Here is a 5386-nt window from a genome sequence, read left to right on the forward strand (position 1 = left end):
GATTGCTTCGGGTAATAGAGCAGTTATTATACATCTTAGGAGTTGGTATAGAGTCTTGTCTATAAACTGTCTGTATATGTCAGTCAAGATGATTTGTAAAAAAACAAACAGTTAATTCACACACAAAATCGTTTTTATTAGTGCAGTATATGTTTCCATTCTCTTACCATACAAAAAGAGTTTAGACTTCCTGACGTTTTATGGTAGAAATGATCTGGTAGAAATAATTTGCTATTATAGTCCCCCACAAAGTGTTCATCGGAGTCCGGTTCAGTCCTGGTCATTTAATTCCGCTGTAAATTGTCAATAGATATCAGACCAAAATGCTTTAAAAGACAGAAAGGAGAACACTAGCCTAGCAGACTTGTCTGACCTCAAGAAGAGCGGAAGCCTCAAAACATCTGACATATGCATACAGTTGCTTCCTGTGCAGTCTCACGGCAGTTTTTCACACGAAGAACATCAACATGAAATATTATGCAAATATTATGAAAATTATGCAAATCTCTTTTGCTCCATTTTTTTTGTTGTGTTGGTACAAAATAATGATATTGCAAACAATTTTATATGACATTTACTCAAAGAAGATTATTGAATAAGGTTGATTGATAATAGTTTCATGTTTAGTCTATTTGAACCGTATATAACTTTTTCATTAATCAAATTCATTACCGTGTTATGATGATGTACCCAGGAGCCGAAGGGTGCTCTGATGCTTTTAGTAAACAGCAGAAATCCGCTTCAGAGAGAACATTGTATGGACCGAACTGCACTATATAACCATCTCTCTCCCTGTATACCTAGATTGTGGCTAAAGCTTTATAACATATCACTTCCTGTATCTGAAGAGCAGTTTTGTGGTGTGGATGTTATCTATGTGTTTGCATATTTTCGTCCCATTTCCTTATCACAGTGACATTTGTGTCACTTTACACACGGACACCGTGCTGTCTGATTCACTCAGGCAGGCCACTTTCCTCCTAACCGCTTGGTTGTGAAATGTGTAAATATATGACTTAGTTACTTACCAGACCAGGTTCTATATAGCGCACCGAAAATGTATTTGAGATAGTGACCATGTTATTATTGGATCTAGAGTTACCTATAGTGTTGGAAACCTGTCATCTGGTCCCAGTGTATCCTATTTCTATTATTTATTAGGGGGCAGCCCCCCCCCCCCCCCCTTCCTTCCATATTTTGTTCATGTTTATTAGACAGGATAGAGAGACAGATAAGAGAGTTTTCTGAAATAGCAGTGGGCTGGATTTAAACCCATGCTGCAGAAGGTCAGAGGGACAGGTCAGACCATGGGCCAGGTCAGAGGGACAGGTCAGACCATGGGCCAGGTCAGAGGGACAGGTCAGACCATGGGCCAGGTCAGAGGGACAGGTCAGAGGGACTGGTCAGAGGGACTGGTCAGAGGGACTGGTCAGAGGGACAGGTCAGAGGGACTGTAGGCTATAGGTGTTAGAGAGGCCATTAACACCACCAGACCAAACTAAACCGCGAGGCCCCCATTTCTTTTGGCCCCTCTGGCCAACAGGGCACGTTTCCAACATGCATGTCATGAACAGGAAAGCCTAACATGTGCAAAAAAATGTATAACAATAAATGTAAACAGGCCCTAAAAAATATTATTTTGTAATGTTGGTGTGTTGTTTTGTTGTAATTTTCAGTGAAGGATAAAAAGCTCTAGGCCTTTCCTGACTTTTACGGTTTATACACTATAGTACATAGCAGAGACATCTAGAGATGTCAACTCTGACAGGATAGCCCTGGGGGTACAGAATACTGTATAACCACAGTATGTATCTGGAATAGGTATTTCTCATCTGTCCTCCTGGGTAGTCTATGAGTAGCTCAGAAGTTACTGTAAATCTGAGTGGTGGTGGCAGGCCTGGAATTTTGTGACTTTAGAGGCAAGACCATTTGGCTTTTAAGAGGTGCCCAATCTGCCAGGGCACCAACGCCATCTGCCAGGGCACCAACGCCATCTGCTAAGGCACCAACGCCATCTGCTAAGGCACCAACGCCATTTACCAAAATAGCAAATTAAATTGATTTGATAACCGAACAACACCAATAAATAATTAGCCTACATGCCAAATTTGAGGTGATAGCCTATGTGTATTGGCTATAGTCTGTCAATACAATCAATCAAATGTATTTATAAAGCCCTTCTTACATCAGCTGATGTCACAAAGTGCTGTACAGAAACCCAGCCTAAAACCCCAAACAGCAAGCAATGCAGGTGTAGAAGCACGGTGGCTAGGAAAAACTCCCTAGAAATGCCAAAACCTAGGAAGAAACCTAAAGAGGAACCAGGCTCTGAATGGTGGCCAGTCCTCTTCTGGCTGTGCCGGGTGGAGATTATAACAGAACGTGGCCAAGATGTTCAAATGTTCACAGGTGACCAGCAGGGTCAAATAATAATAATCACAGTGGTTGTCGAGGGTGCAGCAAGTCAGCACCTCAGGAGTAAATGTCAGTTGGCTTTTCATAGCCGATCATTAAGAGTATCTCTACCACTCCTGCTGTCTCTACCAGTCCTGCTGTCTCTACCACTCCTGCTGTCTCTACCAGTCCTGCTGTCTCTACCACTCCTGCTGTCTCTACCACTCCTGCTGTCTCTACCACTCCTGCTGTCTCTACCACTCCTGCTGTCTCTACCACTCCTGCGGTCTCTACCACTCCTGCTGTCTCTACCACTACTGCTGTCTCTAACACTCCTGCTGTCTCTACCACTCCTGCTGTCTCTACCACTCCTGCTGTCTCTACCACTACTGCTGTCTCTAACACTCCTGCTGTCTCTACCACTCCTGCTGTCTCTCCAGACCGATGCTGACAGGAGAAATGCAGCCAAACTTTAATAGATAGGCCAAACGCCAGTCATGTTTAACAAATATAATGTAGGTTGTATAATTAATATTAACATTGAAAGTGTCACGTCCTGACCATAACAGGATAATAAGGCTGCCGTTACAGAAAGGCTTGATTCTGTCATAGTCAAGGCACCTCTCATTGAGTAACTCAAGTTGAAGGGTCGACCGGGGTACTGCAGGTTGCCATTAGCAACTAAATGATCCTTATAACTTCTTCTTTGTGGGATTTAAAAAATAATCAGTTCAAGGACATACATCTGGTTTATTAGAAGCAATTACTCCGCAACGCAGAGTGCCTGGACACAGCCCTTAGTCGTGGTATATTGGCCATATATCACAAACCCCAGAGGTGACTTATTGCTATTATAAACTGGTTACCAACGTAATTAGAGCAGTAAAAATAAATGCTTTGTCCTACCAGTGATATACGGTCCGAATAAACCACGGCTGTCTGCCAATCAGCATTCAGGGTTGGAACCACCCAGTTTATAATATGTGTTATATCCTTTTGGCAGGGCCAATAAGAAGCAGCCTAACACCATGGTGAAGAGTTCCAGACTGGTGCGCGACACCTACAAGGAACAGTTTGTCTTCCTCTACAGGTACTGACACAATGTGTTGTTAGACAACTTTATCCGATTTCACTTACATTGAGGCTTATCTAAGATCTGATTTGGGGGGTTAACACAAAGATCTCAATTTTTCCACACACTATAATGAGGGTTCCTGTTTTCTGCTAACAATGCCTGCAGTACCGTGGTCGGCCTTGAACTTCCATGGCTTTCAATGAGAGGAGGCAGACGTTTTGAGCAGTGAAACCTGATTTGAGCAGACTTATGTCCTGCTCACATGCTAGTTGGAACTCAGAAATGTCCGAGTTGCTAACTGGTTGAAATCGGCACGTGTTTAGCTACAACCAACACGTGTTTAGTTACAACCAGCACGTGTTTAGTTACAACCAGCACGTGTTTAGCTACAACCAGCACGTGTTTAGTTACAACCACCACGTGTTTAGTTACAACCACCATGTGTTTAGTTACAACCACCACGTGTTTAGTTACAACCAGCACGTGTTTAGTTACAACCAGCACGTGTTTAGCTACAACCAGCACGTGTTTAGTTACAACCAGCACGTGTTTAGTTACAACCAGCACGTGTTTAGTTACAACCAGCACGTGTTTAGTTACAACCAGCATGTGTTTAGTTACAACCAGCACGTGTTTAGTTACAACCAGCACGTGTTTAGTTACAACCAACACGTGTTTAGTTACAACCAGCACGTGTTTAGTTACAACCAGCACGTGTTTAGTTACAACCAACACGTGTTTAGTTACAACCAGCACGTGTTTAGTTACAACCAGCACGTGTTTAGTTACAACCAGCACGTGTTTAGTTACAACCAGCACGTGTTTAGTTACAACCAGCACGTGTTTAGTTACAACCAGCACGTGTTTAGTTACAACCAACACGTGTTTAGTTACAACCAGCACGTGTTTAGTTACAACCAGCACGTGTTTAGTTACAACCAGCACGTGTTTAGTTACAACCAGCACGTGTTTAGTTACAACCAGCACGTGTTTAGTTACAACCAGCACGTGTTTAGTTACAACCAGCACGTGTTTAGTTACAACCAGCACGTGTTTAGCTACAACCAACACGTGTTTAGTTACAACCAGCACGTGTTTAGTTACAACCAGCACGTGTTTAGCTACCTGTACTGAACCATACTGTACTGTACTGAACCATACTGTACTGTACTGAACCATACTGTACTGTACTGAACCATACTGTACTGAACTATACTCTACTGTACTCTACTGAACTATACTCTACTCATGTTTACTGTACTTGAGTTTCTTATAATTCACTGGGTCTATGTTCTTACAATAAATATTTTGTATTAATCACCAGCCTTGCTATTTTCAATGTTGCTGATATTTAATTGGGTCAAGGTGTACAGAACATAAACGCAGCTGTCTGGTATCTAACTTATTCCTGTGGGTTTTTAGTTGCAGGAAAGTTAACTTCCCTTTTTTAACTCTTACATTTTTAACTCTAACTTGCAGATGCATGTTTGGGGATCCCGAGTGGCGCAGTGGTCTAAGGCACTGCATCTCAGTGCTTGAGGCGTCACTACAGACACCCTGGTTTGAATCCAGGCTGTATCACAACTGGCCGTGATTGGGAGTCACACAGGGTGGTGCACAATTGGCCCAGCATTGTCCGAGTTTGGCCCGTGTAGGCCGTCATTGTAAATAAGAATTTGTTCTTAACTGACTTGCCTAGTTAAATAAGGTTTAAATAAAGTAATTTCCAGTTATAAGTGTTTAAAGAATTACAGCCCTAACCTGCAGCTGTGCATTAAGCTCTGCCTGTTGGTTGCAATTGACCCAAGTAGGCTGGCTATTCAACTTGTTTCAGTTTAGGCTTGCTTGTTTGATCAACTAGTAGTTCATGATAGTTTTACATGAATGTTGATTATTATATTTTTTCCAGCAGCAGTC

Source organism: Salvelinus namaycush, chromosome 2 (assembly GCF_016432855.1).
Source record: "Salvelinus namaycush isolate Seneca chromosome 2, SaNama_1.0, whole genome shotgun sequence".
NCBI lineage: Eukaryota > Metazoa > Chordata > Actinopteri > Salmoniformes > Salmonidae > Salvelinus > Salvelinus namaycush.